General features: G+C 45.6%; 1 long non-coding RNA gene across 2 annotated transcripts in view; it reads left to right on the top strand.

Annotated features, from left to right (window-relative positions):
- The window catches only part of LOC137528446 (uncharacterized), a 404,949-nt gene that overhangs the window by 340,868 nt on the left and 45,533 nt on the right, over window positions 1-18,548 (top strand). Inside the window, exon 4 of one of the 2 annotated variants that reach the window (XR_011023397.1) lies at window positions 11,920-12,021. This is a non-coding gene — a long non-coding RNA (uncharacterized lncRNA). Of the gene's footprint in view, window positions 1-2,809; window positions 2,872-11,919; window positions 12,022-18,548 lie in introns of those variants that run through there. The other variant, XR_011023398.1, reaches the window with a different exon arrangement.

The following is an 18,548-nucleotide window of genomic DNA, read 5'->3' on the forward strand; positions in this document are numbered from 1 at the left end:
CAGGAAATGTATTGCACTTTCGTTTGATGCATGTAAAATTACACTACCGTTAGGTTTGCTACTAAAAAGTGACATTTACCGCATTTAAAAGTATACTTTTTTCCTTCGAAATTTTAAAATCGATTTTCTCAAAAACTATAAGGTCTTTTTGAAAAATTGTTTTTTTCTCTTATTCCTAATGATCTCCTTAACATAGCCTGCAAATTTAGGGTTTCTAGCATTTAAGGTGGATTTGCTATCAACCATTAAAGTTGGCAGGTTTTTAAATGTGTATTTTTTTTCCTTTGAAACTTTAAAATCGATTTTCTCAAAAACTATAAGGCCGATTTGAAATTTTTTTTCCTCTTGTAGCCACTGAGGGCCCCTACAAGCTCTGGGGCCCTGGGGCAGCTGCCTCCTCTGCCTCTATGGTAGCGCCGGCCCTGCTGTGAGCAACAAGTGAGCTTCTACAACTTGTTCTAATAGCAAGACCAGAAGCCATGTATCTACACTAAATGTCCCTCAGCAGGGCTTACAATCGAATGTCCTTAGAATACTCTGGGGACAATTTTTATGAGAAATCCAGCTGTACATTTTAATTTCTGGGACAGCAGAGGCGTAGCTAGGGTTTTCAGCGCCCGGGGACAAAGACTATTAATGCGCCCCCCCAAGGTGAAGGTTGCGGTTATGGGTGGAGCCAAATGTACATGGAGGTTAGCAGGCTCACGCTCACCCACCCTCCCTCAGTATGTACATTCCAGCATGTTCCAAGACAAATTCAGCAATCATGAGCCCCCCCCCCCCCCCCATCAAGACAAATTCAGCAATCACGAGCAAACATGAGGCCCCCAACATGACCAACTCAGCAATCATGAGGCCCCCAACAAGACAAATTTAGCAATCATGAGGCCCCCAACAAGACAAATTCAGCAATCATGAGGCCCCCAACGAGACAAATTCAGTGATCTTGAGGCCCCCAACAAATCATGAGGCCCCCAACAAGACAAATTCAGTAACCATGAGGCCCCAAACAAAACAAATTCAGCAGTCATGAGGCACATAAATAGACAGCATTTGACATAAATAGGCAGAATGCCCCCTTAATATGGTAGACACATCTCACCTGGCAGCAGTTCCCCAAAATACACTCAATTGACAGCAGTGGTTGCCCAAAAATAGGTATCCCCAGTTCTATAGGTGTCCCCAGAATAGGTGGCCAGCAGTATAGATGTCCCCAGAATAAGTGGCCAGCGGTATAGATGTCCCCAGAACAGGTAGTCAGGGGTAGAGATGTCCAAAGAACAGGTAGCCAGGGGTATATGTGCCCCGTATATGTAGGCAGGGGTATATGTCCCCAGTATATGTAGCCAGAGGTATATGTGCCCAGTATATGTAGCCAGGGATATATATGCCCAGTATATGTAGGCAGTTGTATATGTTCTCAGTATATATAGCCATGGGTATATGTCCCCAGTATATGTAGTCAGGGGTATATGTCCCCAGTATATATAGTCAGGGGTATATGTCCCCAGTATATGTAGCCAGGTGTATATGTGCCCAGTATATGTAGTGGGGGGTATATGTCCCCAGTATATATAGTCAGGGGTATATGTGCTCAGTATATGTAGCCAGGGGTATATATGCCCAGTATATGTAGCCAGTGGTATATATGCCCAGTATATGTAGCCAGTGGTATATATGCCCAGTATATGTAGCCAGGGGTATATATGCCCAGTATATGTAGCCAGGGGTATATATGCCCAGTATATGTAGGCAGGGGTATATGTGCCCAGAGTAGGTAGCCAGATGTCCCCCTCCCCAGCAGGAGGGGAGCAGCTCAGAGAAGAGGGAAAGCTGCTCTCCCTCCCTCACTGTCCCCTCCAGCAGACTTAGGTGCCCTGGGGTGAATTGGGCAGCCACAAATGGCCCCTACCTGACCTTGGGCTCCAGCTCCACGCACGCACGGAACATCCTCCACGCTGTCTGCCTGACTGTTTAGCCTCTAGAGAGGGATGGGGCTGGCTGGGCTGGTCTGGGGCTCAGGGGCCGGTGGGCTGGGCTGGCTGGCTGGCGGCGCCTCTTCTGCCGCTCTGCGCAGCGTTCCACTTCTGTATGGACGCTGCGCGGCGGTGCGCCGATCATGACGTGTGACGTCAGTGACGTCACTCGCTGAGTGGGGATGAGGAGATCCGGCCCGGCGGTGAGCGCTGCGTAGCAGCGTATCAATACAATAAATGAATTAAAAAAAAAAAAAACACTGCAGCTGAGCTGGGGGCGCCCTAGGTGACCTAGCGCCCGGGGGCACTTGTCCTACCCCGACCCCCCCTAGCTCCGCGTCTGTGGGACAGTGGCATATGCAGAAATGATGGGACCATGCAGTAACATTCTTAAATATTGATAATGCATGCACACATCTCACCTCTCATGGCTGTGAGTGAACATAGCAGTACATACCAAACGTGGCCACAAATGGGAAGCCACAGATTGGGGGAATACAGAGAGACAGAAAATGTAGTGAGCATACTACTTGCCCCCTACCCCAACACTGCACACTTCAGGGTCCCATAGCAGTTACAATGGTTATTGCTATTTCTGTTTGTGGAGGAAACCAGAGTACTTGGAGTAAACCCACAACAAATGGGGAAAACATATACATTTACAAACTTTATTCAGATAATGACCAGGCTTCAAACCTGTGATCTTAGACCAGTGTGATTTTAATGATGAACCTACATTTTTCTCATGGATTCTTTGTGGTATGCATGACAAGGGGTGTGTCAGGGGTAGAGATATGGCAGAAGTGTGTCCTAAAGGTATCCTTCTTTTGCAGGAAGTTGGGAGGTATGGTTCAGTAATCAAGTGAAGAGGTGTCACTGCTGCTTTAAATGACAGTGTAAACCAGTTGGCTGCGCACAAATGTTCACTGCTACCAAGTCTCTATTATCTGTATCAGGCACACCCCTCCAGGCCCATAGGCAAACGCAGGGGGGGATTACAGCTGCTTAGAATCCCCCCTCAGAGCGAGGCCAGTGCAGTGTCTGGGCACAGGCACAAGTTGAGACACCAGAATATCTGCAGGCATCCTGCAGCTCACAGCACTGCCCCATTTCCCTGCTACAGTTGACTTTGGATGAAGCAGCAGTGTGTGTACAGAGCATGGAGCAGCTCTGGGGAACATAGAGTCCGGTATGACCACAGCCCTGTGCCCTGCTATGTGAATGCTTCACCTTCCCCTTCATTACTAATGTCGGCTGTCCTCATTATTATCTGTATCCAAATTGCATTATGTGTACCCAGCATGATGTCTTACCATATTATTATACTGTGTTGTGCGTGGCTGAGGGAGACCCTTCAGGAATCCCCCCCTTGAAAATCCTGGGTTTGCCCCTGAGGCCAACAGTCCAAACTGTCAAACCCATACACAGATAGTCCAAAGTTTCTTCCTAAATTCTGGTTGCTTTGCCTCCGATCACCTTCGGTGAGAAATCACCACCACCACACCCATCACAGTGGGCACTCACCGCTATTTTTTGACCCTCTGCTAGATGAGTCCTCAGCGCTTATGGGGTCATCTGGCCGCCCCCTGCCACTCAGGAATCTTGTCCACTTAATAAACTCGTGCTGGATCATAAACACCTCTAAAACATGAACAGAGCTCTCATAGCGTAACACTGTAAAATCACATTTATTTTAAAAAGATTGCACACTTACAAACAAAGGCTTGGTCTTGAGCATAGAGTTTTAATGGGCTCTACCCCAATCGTAGGCCGCCGGGTCGGCTTGCTGCGCTGACTCAGTCTCCTCTCCGTGGCCCCTCCACCTCGCCTTTCTGGTCTCTGCAAGTGGCTAAAAATGGTCACATAAGCTTGACCGGTTTTGTCGCTTAAGCGACTCCTCAGAAGCATGAGGAGTCAGAGTACCTGATCTGCTGCATGATTTTTCGAGGTCTAGTATTAGAGAGACACAATCAGGAAAACTGCCAAGCAACTGGTATTGTTAAAAGGAAATAAATATGGCAGCTTTCATATCCCACTCACCTCGAGTTCCCTTTAAGGAATATGAATGTGGGATTCAGGCCATAGCAACATCAGCATCCACCCCTCAGTTGCATGCAAGCATTAAGTTCATACATATGGTACCATGGGTCATGTGCCAATGATAATAGGATGGTTGTGCATCACTTATGTAGAAGAAGTTTAGCAGAACCAAAGATGGAGCTAATACTTTTTTACTTCATTATTTGTTAATTTTTCAGTGAATTTATTTTTAAGTGCAGGTATACCAATTCTAGGGGCAGAGGGTTATGTGCAGTCATACTGACAAGATTATCTGCATGCTTGTTTGTGGTGTGATTCGTGCACTACTGCAGCCAAATAGATCAGCAGTACTGCCAGGCAACTGGTATTGTTTAAAAGGAAATAAATATGGCAGCCTCCATATTCTTCTCATTACAGTTATCCTTTGAGGACCTCATATGTAGAGTGACCTGAGGGACTGAGTGTGGGAAGTCCATTCTCCTTACAGACACCAGCTCCTCTCCAGAGGGGAACATTAACCACTCTGCGACTGCCTAATTCCACTCGGCGGCCACAGAGTGGCTCCCCCAGAACCGTGTGAAGCCGATCGGCGTCAAGTCCTGGGGCGAATATTAGTGGTCTCTGCTCCATAAACAGCCTACCAGCCGCAATCCGAGCTGGCAGGCTGTAAATTAAGAAAAAAAACGGCCCGCAAATACTTGTACAGAGCTGTATGTGTGACAGCTCTGTCACTGAGCTGTCCCCATGAGAAAGCAAGAAGTTTTAAATCAGGATGATACCATTTATTGGATAACTAAAAATGAATAAAAATAAGAAAGCTTTCGGCCTTGCAGCCTTCGTCGGGCTTATATCCTGTTAGTTTGCAGGCTGGTGGTAAAGACAGCTTTATACATGTAACATCAAAAGGGAAAACAGATATTTTTTTCAAGCATAAATACATGTCATTAAGATGCCTTCATTCAAACAGACCATTTAAATGTGGTTAGAGCAGGGGCCTCAAACTCGCGGCCCGCGGGCCATTTGCAGCCCTCGATACAATATTTTGTGGCCCTCACTGGCAAAAGCTTCCTTATAGTTCGCTTCAGTGCTCCCAAGTAATCCGCCGCATCCCCGCCGCTAAACGAGGGCTGCAGAGCCCCCAAATCGCCCGGGGGGCAATGCGCCGGCATTTCCTGGAAGGGGCAGAGCTTTCAGCTTCAGCTCTGCCCCTCCTGACGTCAATCGCCACACAGATCGCTGCCTCTCCCCGCCCCTCTCTGTGAAGGAAGAGTGAGAGGGGCGGGCAGAGGACGGCGATGCGCCGCGATTGTGAAATTCCTTATGCGGCCCAGCCTCATCCTGACTTCGCTTCCTGCAGCCCCCCAGGTAAATTGAGTTTGAGACCCCTGGGTTAGAGGTTGTTAGCTAAGATAAGGATCCTTGTTTACTCCATGCTCACAGACCTGGGATTAGGATTGACCCACGGTATCGTAAATTCTTAGTTCACAAGTTCAGCTAGAATGGCTGAGAAAGTTCAAATATCATCAGCCTCATACCAATAAAAAAAGTTGTTGTCCTTATTCAAACCGTTCTGCACAGCTTTGAACCAATTTATAAATTTTGTTTCTGCTATTAATCGATCATTTGACGTTTTGAAGCCACCCTTCAGGGCAGTGACACGAAGATCATCCATGCTGTGTCCGTTGGACCAAAAGTGTGTAGCAACTGGGAGTCCAGATTTGGTACCATTAATAGTGTGCCTGTGTCCATTCATACGTTTGCGCAGAGTTTGTCCAGTTTCTCCCACGTACATAACATTGGGCATTTAGCACACATGATCAGATATACCAGATTGGTGGAACCACAGGAAAATGTACCTTGTACTCTGTACTCCTGTTGTGAACCTGGTATCGTTACCCTGTCAGTGGAGTAAATGTGTCTGCAGATATTTTTTGTCAGCGGGGTGATGTTCTGTTTTGTTGAGGCCTATTCAAAGAACTCCTGACAATCATCTGTTTTAGATTGTGTGGTTGCCGATATAACAAGAGTGGAGGTTTAGGGAATATCGTTCTCAGTCTGTGATCCTTGTGTAAAATGGGATGAAGTTCCTTAGCAATCCTCCTTAAGATTTCCAGGTGTGGGTTGTAGGTGACAACCAAAGGGACACGTTCCTCTTTCTGGTTTTGCTTATATTTCAGGAGTTCAGTCCTGGGGGTGTTGCTGGCTTTCCTCATTTGGGCCTCAGCCATAGGAGGACTGTAACCTTGTTTAATGAAAGTGTTCTTAAGGCGATCCAGGTGCTTGTCTCTGTCCATCCTGTCAGTACAAATCCGGTTGTACCTTATAGCTTGGCTGTAAATTATAGAGTTCTTAATGTGCTTGGGATGAAAACTGTCATATCTTAGGTATGTGGGACGGTCTGTAGGTTTGCGATACACAGAGGTTTGTATGTTGTTTCCCCTGATGTATTTTCTTTATTTTTGGAAAAGTTTTTTTTTTTTTTTTTCAAATAGAGCTGGTGGCTACAGAAATTTTTTTGGGAGATAGGCATGGTTCTAATAATTGGTGACCGTATGGTATATTTTATAACACGGAGTAAAGCAGAGGCCTGGGTTGGAGGGACAATCTGGACAGTAATATCTTGTGTCCTTTCTTATTTGATGTTTGGCACACACTTTGCACCTCTTCTCAGGATATTTTTTCAGGGGATTAGGAGGGAGTGATTCCATAAAGTGCCTGTCGCAGAGTCTGATTATGTCTTCGCACTGGGATTGGTCACTGCGTACTGGTGTTGTGCCAGATCCAAAAAGGAAAGATGCAATGATCTGTTCCTGGAACTGCAGGTATGACCCGGTATTGCCTGCTTTTCTGTATGCCACATGGGCGTTGAACATTGCCATTTGTAGCAAATAAATCCCTACCTTCTTGTACCAGGATTTAGTTTTTCTAGCTACCAAATATGGGGCTAACATCTGGTCGGACAGATCCACTGCTCCCATTGCTTGTTGTAGTCATCAATCGCAATAGGCTTGACAGTCTCTGATCGGGGAGACGTCACTAACACTGTGCCCTCTGTGTGCATGGTGGACAGCATAAGCACATCTTTTTTTGTCCTTGTATTTTAGTGCCAGGACTTCATTGCTGCGCAGACTACAAGTCTCCCCCTTTTTCAATTTTTTTTTCAGGACTTCTTGCGGAAAGCCTTTTCGGTTTGCCCTGATGGTACCACAGGCAACGGTGTCAGCCGAAAAAAGAAATTTAAAAAGTGGCAAGCTGGTGTAGAAATTTTCTACAAATAGATGATACCCCTTATTTAGTAAGGGGGTCATGAGGTCCACCACAATTTTTCCATTGGCTCCCATATCTGCTGGGCACCCCTCTGGCTGTAGCATGCTATCTCGCCCCTCATAGATGCGAAATGCAAAGGTGTACCCTGATCCGCTTTCGCAAAGCTTATAGAGCAGGGCTGCCCAATAGGTCGATCGCGATCTACCGGTAGATCGCGACCGCCTCCTTGGTAGATCGCGGCCTCTTGGCCGCGTCTCGTTAATGTTTGTTGCGGCCAGCAGCTCGTGTTTAGCTGCTGGCCGCTGGCCAATAGAATGCATGCAGGCGAGGAGAGAGGGAGGAGAGAGGCGGCGCGTCCGCTGCGTCATGGCTGGGGGCGGCGGCGGGCAGCCTGTGTAATGTGCGTGTGTAACGTGCCCGGCGCCGCCCCCAGCCATGACGTAGCGGCCGCGCCGCCTCTCTCTTCGCCGCCGCTTCTCTCCTACATCCCATTGGCCTGCCCGAGTCTCTCCTCGCCGCCTCTTCTCCTCCGCCTGCAGGTACATATACCTGGCTAACCTACACTGGGGGCCCCTATACCTGGCTAACCTACACTGGGGGCCCCTATACCTGGCTAACCTACACTGGGGGCCCCTATACCTGGCTAACCTACACTGGGGGCCCCTATACCTGGCAAACCTACACTGAGGGCCCCTATACCTGGCAAACCTACACTGAGGGCCCATATACCTGGCAAACCTACACTGAGGGCCCATATACCTGGCAAACCTACACTGAGGGCCCATATACCTGGCTAACCTACACTGAGGGCACGCAACCTATGCTGCAGGCACATATACCTGGCTAACCTACGCGGGGGGGGGGGGGCGTGCTTAGCATTTGAGACGTTGGTAGATCTCCTGGCCTCGGCAAATTTAAAAGTAGCTCGCGAGCCGAAAAAGTGTGGGCACCCCTGTTATAGAGCTTTACCCCATACCTGGCTCGTTTACTGGGGATGAATTGTTTGAATCCAAGCCGGCCATGAAAAGGCATTAGAGATTCGTCTATTGCGGTTTCTCTTCCTGGCACACAAATTTCACAGAATTTTAAATTTAGGTGATTTATAAGCGGCCTTAATTTAAAAAGCCGGTCTCTGCCTGCATTGTCTGGACACTTGTTTTGACTATTGTCATTGAAATGTAGAAATCTCATGATCATCTGATAACGCAGCTTTGGCATAGTTGATGAGTACAGAGGGGTGTGGTGTATAGGATTTGTACTCCAGTACATTGCGAGCTGCGATTTTTTTGTTAGCCCCATGTTGAAAGTTAGGCCTAGAAACACTTTCAACTCAGACAAGTTTGCTGGTGTCCATTTCCGGGTATAAGTGGACCTGGGGTGGGACTCAATGAATTGAGAAGCATACAAATTTGTCTGCTCGACAATAAATTGCAAAAAATCGTCATTGACGAATTGCTGGAAAAATTTGATTGGTGACATATTCCCTGTCATGTCAACCATTAAGCCACTGTTTGCAATGAAAGGAGGGATTTGGGGTGCTTGCATGTTTGGCAGTACCCACAGTAGGTGTGAAATGTCCAGTGGTACCTGCTGACTTTGCTGCTGGCTGCTAGCCCCTGGAGCACTAGTGCCATCTAAAATGTCCATGGGTTCCTGAGGACTTTGCTGCTTGCTGCCTGTCCCTGGAGCGCTAGTGCCTGCTGTGCTCCGTCCTCTGCGATCTGATGACACCTGTGTCTCAGAGTCGCTGCCACTGGGAACTGATGCAGTGACAACAGGATGCACAGTAGCAACTCTTGCCTGCTCTGATGGCCCTTCACCTTCATCAGAGCTGGAATCGCCGTCTGACAGCGGGTCGGAATGTTCAACCAGCAGCCATTCTTCGCCGTCAGATTCGCAGTCCGATTCTTCGTCGCTGCCGCTGATTTCCATCAAGGCAACGATCTCCTGTTCTGTGTATCGCCTCTTTGCCATTTTTTATAAATAGGGTACAGAACAAGATAAAGAGATAATAGATAGAAAGATTTTTTTTTTTTTTTTTTATATGAATGAAGATGAGGAAAGTGCTGGGAATGGAAGTAGAAGAGAGTATGGTGATGTGAGGGGGAGAGAGATGAGATCAGAAGATCAGATGATCAGATGACAATCAACTGATCCATAAGGGGTCAGCAAACTAAAACACTAATAGGGGGGGGGGAGGGGGGCAGTATAAAAAGGGCCTAGGACAGCTAGATCAGCTAGATTAGTACAGTGTGATCAGTACAGTGTACTGAACACACAAGGGATAGTTAGGCTGGAAAGGGGTTAAAAACAGCAATCAAACATAATTTATTTTCACAGTGGATCACACAGCTCACACAGCTCTGCACACAAGCTGCTCCACCTCAGATCTCCCACTGACGAGAGATCTGAGGCTTCAGCAGCTTTAAGTGGCAACAATGTAATGTTTACATTGTCACAGTGTGAATGAGAGCTGCCATTGGCTATGGCAGCTGTCATTCACAGTAAAAACGATCTCATTGGTTCTGTGAACTTCTGTTCACATGCACCAATGAGAGGATCGCGCGAACTCACGGGCGCACACATGCGCGCGCGCAGCGCTGCTTAGACTGCAGGACGTGAGTTTCACGTCTGGGAATGCTAATTGGTTAATGATACCAAATCTGGACTCCCAGTTGCTACACACTTTCGGTCCAACGGACACAGCATGGATGATCTTCGTGTCACTGCCCTGAAGGGTGGCTTCAAAACGTCAAATGATCGATTAATAGCAGAATGAAAATTTATAAATTGGTTCAAAGCTGTGCAGAACGGTTTGAATAAGGACAACAACTTTTTATATTGGTATGAGGCTGATGATATTTGAACTTTCTCAGCCATTCTAGCTGAACTTGTGAACTAAGAATTTACGATACCTCTGGGTTAATCCTAATCCCAGGTCTGTGAGCATGGAGTAAACAAGAATCATTATTTTAGCTAACAACCTCTAACCTCATTTAAATGGTCTGTTTGAATGAAGGCATCTTAATGACATGTATTTATGCTTGAAAAAAATATCTGTTTTCCCTTTTGATGTTGCATGTATAAAGCTGTCTTTACCACCAACCTGCAAACTAACAGGATATAAGCCCGACAAAGGCTGCAAGGTCGAAAGCTTGCTTATTTTTATTCATTTTTAGTTAGCCAATAAATGGTATGATCCTGATTTAAAACTTCTTGCTTTTTACTGATGGCTAACACGGTACTATACCCTACTGTCCCCATGAGAGGCTCACAATCTAATCCATGGGTCCCCAACCTGGGGGCCGCGGCCCCCTGGGGGTCCTTGGGCAGATTTCTGGGGGGCCGCGGCTTCTCCCTCTCCCCCTGCGGCTGCCGCTCCTGTTACCTTATGAGCGGGCGGCCGCTTCCTTCCTTATATTCCTCCAGCCGCGGCTCTCCTCTTCGCAGCATGTCGTATTACAGCAGCGCTTCCTGCGCGGCTGCTGTAAGGAGCCAAGGGAGCCGGGACAGCGGTTCCCATAGTAACAGTGATGCGTATCGCCTCTACAGAAAGCCGCTACCCCACCTCCTTCCCTCCTTACAGCAGCCGCGCAGGAAGCACTGCTGTAATACGACATGCTGCAAAGAGGAGAGCCGCGGCTGGAGGAATATAAGGAAGGAAGCGGACGCCCGCTCATAAGGTAACAGAAGTGGCGGCCGCGGAGGGGAGAGGGCATCTCTGCTAGCTACACTGGGGCAGCTATACTGGGGTAACTACTGGCTTCACTGGGCTAACTGTACTGGGCTAACTGTACTGGGCTAACTGTACTAGGTATACTAGGCTAACTGTACTTGCTATACTGGGCTAACTATACTTGCTATACTGGGCTAACTGTACTTGCTATACTGTGGTGACTGTACTTGCTATACTGGGGTAACTGTACTAACTATACTGGGGTAACTATACTAACTATATTGGGGTAACTATACTACCTAACTAACTATACTGAGGAAACTATAGTCCTTATACAGGAACAACTGTGTTAGCTACCTATACTGGGGGCAACTATACCTAGATACCTACTTACCTATATACTACACTCAAAATCAGGGAAAAGAGGGGGGAGGCTGCCGCCGCCACTAACCACGCCCCCCTCCCCCCGGGGGGCCCCAGAGAAAAGTTTGGTCGGGATAGTGGGCCCTGGGCTTAAAAAGGTTGGGGACCCCTGTGATCATCTCATAGGCTGATGCCTATGAGAGGTGATCACAGGGATTGGTTCTCAGAGGGAGGGGTGGAGGGATAAATGAAAAGGAAAATATACATTTTTTTATAAAAAAAAAAAAATTACAATAGAATTAATACAAAAATAAAAAATATTGCAGCAACAATCAGATTCCACCAACAGAAAGTTGGGTGCAAGAAAAGCAGGCACGATTCATTTGTGTGATACGTTGTATGGCCATGCAGCAAACTTTTAAAACTGCAGTGTGTTGACCTGGTCACTAGGTGGGTGTAACCCTGTGGTCCTCAAGCAGTTATAAAGGAAAATGATCAAAGTTAACAAAAATTCTAAATGCAACGTATATTAACAGTAATTACTAATGAATAGCAATACAAAGGTTTTTTTTTCTTCTTTTCATGTTTTATGTGAAGAAATGACATTTACAGAGAACAGTTTTCACTGTGGGCATTACTATGGAGGACTGAGTCCAGCACATCCAGCATACAGAAACAATCTTCACTGGATCTAATACTGTGAGTAAAATATGTTCAGAATGATAGAAATCAGAAATATAGCTTCAAATGTATGTAAAGAATCTTCAGCTGCAGCTCTGTCTGTGTGCTCCTGTCTCTCTCTCTCTCTCTCTGCCACACAGTCTTAAGTAAACAGTTTACAGCCAGGTTACAGTTCAGCTCTGCCTCCCTCTCCCCGTCCCCGATGTCAACTTTAAAATTTTTACAAACAGCTGGTAAACAAGGCACTTTTTCCCACAGGCAATGATGAGAGACCTCTGAAAAGATTTCTAGTGTTGCTGGCTAAAAGCTCTATAGGTATATGTGGTTTACAGAAAACCAGTTTCTTTGATAGTTGTTCTTTAAGAATGGTACAGAAGTCCTCTGAGCTCTGACTACAGCCAAACACTCCTGATTCTGCTCAAAGAGCAGTATCAGTATTGCTATGCTTTGACGAGAGTGCTGGATACCACATCAGAAGTAAGAGAAAGGGGCACTCTGAGATTCCTGTACCAATGACTACAAAACCCTGCCAGGGCATTAGAATGACATTAAATTACCAATAATTTTAAACTGCTCAGGCCAGGCAACTGAATGTAGGGCGATTTTTGGTAAGTATTGGCCCATATTTATGAGTGATCTGATCCTCAAACAGACCTTGCCCATTAGACCTAATTATATTTTTAGACGGGGAAAAACTATTAGTGGCCATACAGCACCGAGGAAACTCAGGTTGAAACAACCCTTTTCTACTGATGTGGTACAGAGTAGAACCAAGAACAAACGGGGTTGTTTTTCATGTAAATCGAAACAGTGTATTTACTGTAAGACCATAATTAATGGCGCACTTAAGTTCAGAACTAATCTTTCAGTGCAATACCCAATCAAGAGCAATGTACCATGCTGTTTATCTGTTGAGTTGTCCCTGCAACCTTGCATATGTTTGTCGTACCACCCATCCCTTTTTTTCCCTTGCTTCCTCCACCCCGTTCTCCTCCTCCTCCCCTCCTTTTCCCCACCCCCTTCCCTCTTCTCTTCCTAATCCATTCCTGCCCTCGTCCTCCTTCCCCCCACCTTTCCTCGACAAGACATACCAAATTTATGAAGTGCACAATTAATTTGGTGTATACTTCTTTGGTCGTGTAAATGCAATGAATTGCAATGTATCCCACTTCCCTTCTTATGAGGGAACTCTGATGCCCAGGGTATCCCCGGTATTGATACTAATATTTGGGGCCTCTTCTTATATTGGATTTTTTATTATTTTTCAAATATCTTTTAGTTTCTATCTATTCCTTATTTTTTCTAATTATCTGGTGGGTTTCCTTGATGATTCTTTGTAAATCTGTCCTTATTCTATACTATCTTGAACACTCTGTGGTTTTTAACTTCCTTTTTTTTCACTTATTAATATTGGTCTTTGACTATTGTGGATCATCTATCTATGCTATTCTGCACAGGATTGGTTTCTCTTTCCCTTACATGTGTAGCCTTAAGGCCTTCTCCCCCTCTATACCAGTATATATGATACCTTACGTCCACCCATGCAATGCCTATTGACCATCGGCCAATTTTAAATGATGTATAACTGTTTAGATCCTATAAAAGCAATGTGACTAGGGTGCATTTTTTGTAATTGACTTGATAAAAGGGAGGGCAGACCTCCCTCTGTGAAACGCATTGTCTACCTTTTAAAATAAATTTCTATCTTCCCATATACCCTCCCGTGTATAAGTCTGACAATTAAACTGACTTTGATCCTTATCTCTGCCTCTGCCGTGTCCCCCTGACCCCCTCCCCCTCTCTCACTTCTCACCCACAGTAAAATAGCTTATTTAACTCTGCCTGTCCCAGCCAAACAGGAGAGTTAAAGTCTGGAGCACTAGTGACCAATTATTAATCTCCTGCCCCCCAAGCTCTCATCTGCCTCTACCACTTTATCTTCCCTGCTTTCTAATGTCCCCCTTCTCTCCTTCCCACATTGATCTCCCTCCCCATTCACATGCCCCTATTATTATTGTTATTATTAAGGTGCTCATACATCTACCAAGGGACAGATCTCTCTCTGATCAGAGAGAGATTTGCCAGCTGCTCACACACAGCAGGTGGTTCTTGATCGATTTCAGCATGAATTCTCTCAGGAATCAGCTTTGTGACTCCGCCTCTCCGATGCACCCCTACCCCCATGTGAATAATGCGTCCGTCCTCCCCCCCCCCCCCCCTTTCAGTGGCCTGTGCAGTATAATATACCTGTTGGTGTCTGTTGCTGGCTCTGGCTCCGCACTGCCTTCGAAACACATGCCCCATGTGGTTGCCGGGCGGCATATACGTGGGCACGTGTAAAGTCACGCATGCACCCACTTATATGCCAGCAACCACGTGGGGCGCGTGTATGAGGATGGAGCCCGGAGCCAGCGCCAGATACAGACAGGCAAAGTATACTACACAGGGCCGTGGAGGAGGGAGGGCACATTTTACATTGGGGTACAGCTCGGGGGGTTTCTTTCCTCATCCTGATATTGCATGCCGTTACTACCATGCACCTGATCGAGCATGCCAGCCCTACATCTTGCAGCATGTCCAATCAATACATGCGACCAATTTCAACCCAAAATTGATCACATGATATCATCGATCGGGCGTGCTCTTGACAGCACCAACTGTCATCCAATCAGCCTTATGTATGGCCACCTCAATGTCTTTCAGCCCACCCTCTACTCTGTCCACTCTCCAATGTTTCTTTATCTTTCTCCCATTCTCCTTAATCCTCCTTATCCTCAATCTCCCTCTTCCCCTTCCCCCTTTTGAAAAAAAAGAAATCAGCAACAGCTCAGTCTAAATGTCTGAATGTTATCTTTAAATTATCATTTAATTATTATCATGTATTTAAATTTTATAGCACTGACATCTTCTGCAGCACTTTACAGAGTGCATATTCCAGTAACTGACTGTCCTCAAAGGAGCTCACAATCTAGTCCTACCATAGTCATAGTCTATTATCCTACCATATTATTATTATTTATTTATATAGCACTGACATCTTCTGCAGCACAATACAGAGCACAGTCATGCCAATGACTGTCCTCAGAGGAGCTCACAATCTAATCCTACCATAGTCATAGTGTCCTACCATATTATTATTATTATGTATTTATAGAGCACTGGCATCTTCTGCAGCACTTTACAGAATACATAGTCATGTCACTGACTGTCCTCAGAGGAGCGCACAATCTAATCCCTTCAATAGGAGCAGCCTAATGTCCCACCATTTTATGTATTTCTATAGCACTGGCAGCTTATGCAGCATGTTAGTGTTCTGATGCTTAAGGTTGGGTATGTGTGCTCCGTCTCTGAGTCATGGGCTGGGTGGGCCCTAGATTGAAATTTCTCTGGTGGGCCCAAGGGTCCCAGTCCGACCCTGGGTGTGAACATTGTTGGGCACTATTAAAGTTTTGCTGAACACAATCAAAGGAAAAAGGGATACATCTGGGCACCAATTGCTGAAAAGGTCACCTATTTATTTTTCTTCCAACACCTTCAGTGATACATGCAAAAATCTAGCCTTACAGCTGTTTCACGGGAAGACCCGCTTCTTCAGAGGCAGCAGATAATGCACCTGCATTTTCCAACCTGCCAGTCACACATCTTGTGCCGATTTTCTTCTTTCTGTTCTTTCTGCAAGTATTAAAGTTTTGCGCGGGGTTGGGAGGGGGGGGGGATTTGTAGTTATGCCCCTGAATGAGAGGTAGTAGCAGTAAGTGAGCAGTAAGTGAGCATCAAAAATGTAAAAGAGATGTAAACCTATAAAGGGACCTCAGAAACAATTATAGGATTGATGTGGTCAAATAGAAGCAAAGGCAGCGAAGGCATCTAGAGGACAGCTTGTATGGTGGCACAGGGAAATTATGCCATTGATGCAATGATGTTCTTGATACTTCCTTTCCAGAAATAGCACACGGCTGCATGGGATGTGGAATTATGGCTCACCTGCTCCTTATTCAAATATAGCCTTAGGCAGTGTTCCCAAAACGCTTCTGGACCCAAAGGAGACTTGGTGAGATAAAAACTATGGCTGCATAAAAAGCAGATGCTCTGACCAAGAATCAAGTATATTTCATAATTTTAGTTTCTATTTTAAAAGGGTTCCTTAAATGTAGTGAAAGTATAATGTATACCACCTACCCTTATCTGAAAAAAGCAATTCATTATAGCATTCTTTGTCCTAGTTATGTCTCTTTACCTACACATGATTGCTCGTTCTGTAAGTCTTACGCCATATAGGAAGCAGCCAGGTGCAGGGACATTGCAGCGTAAGGAAAATAATTCAAGCCACGTCCGGCATAAATGTGTCAGTGCTAAACCCGCAGTTATGTCCTCCCAACCACCAACCTAGATTCATCTAACCTGCCTAAAAAATAGAAGAGGCCTCAGTACAAATATGTGAATTATGAATATGTCACCATTGTAAGCTAATTGCACACCTTGGCCCTTATAACTTGGCTGGATAGTGTAATGGTTAAGGGCTCTGCCTTTGATACAGGACCTGGGTTTGAATCTTGGCTCTGCCTGTTCAGTAAGCCAGCAGCTATTTAGTAGGAGACCTTGGGTAAGTCTCCCTAACACTGCTACTGCCTATAGAGCGCGTCCTAGTGGCTGCAGCTCTGGCGCTTTGAGTCCGCCAGGAGAAAAGCGCTATATAATTGTTCTGTGTTTGTTTCTCGAGTTTTCTCCTAGTTTTTTTCTCACTTGCTGGTGTTTTAAAAAGCATTTATTTAGGTGTGTTTATTTTATTTAGGTGTGAAAATATCACAGAGGAGAAAACTTAGAAGGAAAAGTGAATTGCATATGGGTCCATGGCCCATATGCAATTAATGTTTTCTCCTGCGTTTTCTCCTAGGTGATATTTTTAAACTTGTCAATAAAATGCCTTTTAATCCACCAGAAAGCAAGAAAATACTCAGAATTATGTTGATAGTACCTTTTCACAAACTGTTTGGTACTTTTTTTAATTGAAAAAAGCTGGAAAGTTATTTTAAATTGAAGATGAAAAATTATCTCCTAGGAGAAAACTCAGGTGAAAAAGTGAATTGCATATGGCCCCTTGGCTTTTAGGCTATTCACTTTTTCTCCTAGGAGATATTTCAAATTATCTCCTGGGAGAAAAAATGAATTGCATATGGGCCCATATGTTTGTAAGTTTTCATAGGCATGTAAAGCGTCAGTGTTAATGGTGGCTGCACATTCTACAATTCGAAGCCTTTTTACATAGTTACATAGTTATTTGGGTTGAAAAAACACATCCGTCGAGTTCAACCAGAGAACAGAGTACACCAGCCTGCTCCCTCACATATCCCTGTTGACCCAGAGGAAGGCGAAAAACCCTTACAAGGCATGGTCCAATTAGCCCCATAAGGGCTATGATCTCTGCTGTAACGAACAACAGAGAATATTCGTTGAAAAAATTTGTGTAAAATCACACTACTTTCACTGAGAGTATGGAAATCTGTAGAGTTTAGTATAGAAGAGAAATCTGATATAGCACACTACCCTTATAGAGATGGCCCGAACGGTTCCAGGCGAACTTTAGGTGGTTCGCGTTCGCCGGCGAAGGCGAACTTTTGCGAAAGTTCAATTTGCCCCCATAATGCTCCATTGAGCAGAACTTTGACCCTCTGCATCACAGTCAGCAGGCACATTGTCGCCAATCAGACTGCGCTCACTCCTGGAGCCCCACCCCCCCTTATAAAAGGCAAGGTTCTCCTGTCGTTTTACTCACTCATATGCCTACAGTAATTAGTTAAGGGACAGCTGCTGCCAGACTCTGCTAGGGAGAGTTTAGTTAGGCTCTTGTAGGCTTGTTTCTAGCTGATTGTTATTCTTTATATTACTCCCCTCTCTCCCTCACTCCCCTCTCTTTCTCTCTCCTCCCGGAGGGAGGAGGGTCTTGTCTTCCAGGGAATTGTAGTGTTTCAAAAGCCAGCTTACATACCTTGGCTGGGAATTGAACCCAGGTCTGAGTGCGTGGTAGGTAGCTCAGTTCACCACTATACCACCACCAACACTACATGCTGAAGCCAGCCTAGCATGTACCATTATGATATATCCAAGAGAAAATTGCTTAAGGATTTGTAGTATGTCAAAAGCTAACTCACATTGGCCAAGAAAAGAACCCAGGCCTACTGCTCTGTAGGCTGCTATCCTAACCATTATACCACCAACACAACACACTACAATGCTACATGCTGAAGCCAGCCTAGCATGTACCATTATGATATATCCAAGAGAAAAATGAGCTTGCTTAAGGCTTTGTAGTATGTCAAAAGCTAACTCACATTGGCCAGGAATAGAACCCAGGCCTACCGCTCTGTAGGCTGCTATCCTAACCATTATACCTCCAACACAACACACTACAATGCTACATGCTGAAGCCAGCCTAGCATGTACCATATCCAAGAGAAAAATAAGCTTGCTTAAGGATTTGTAGTATGTCAAAAGCCAACTCACATTGGCCAGGAATAGGACTCAGGCCTACCGCTCTGTAGGCGGCT

The sequence above is a fragment of the Hyperolius riggenbachi genome, chromosome 8 (genome assembly GCF_040937935.1).
Source record: "Hyperolius riggenbachi isolate aHypRig1 chromosome 8, aHypRig1.pri, whole genome shotgun sequence".
Classification (NCBI taxonomy): Eukaryota; Metazoa; Chordata; class Amphibia; order Anura; family Hyperoliidae; genus Hyperolius; species Hyperolius riggenbachi.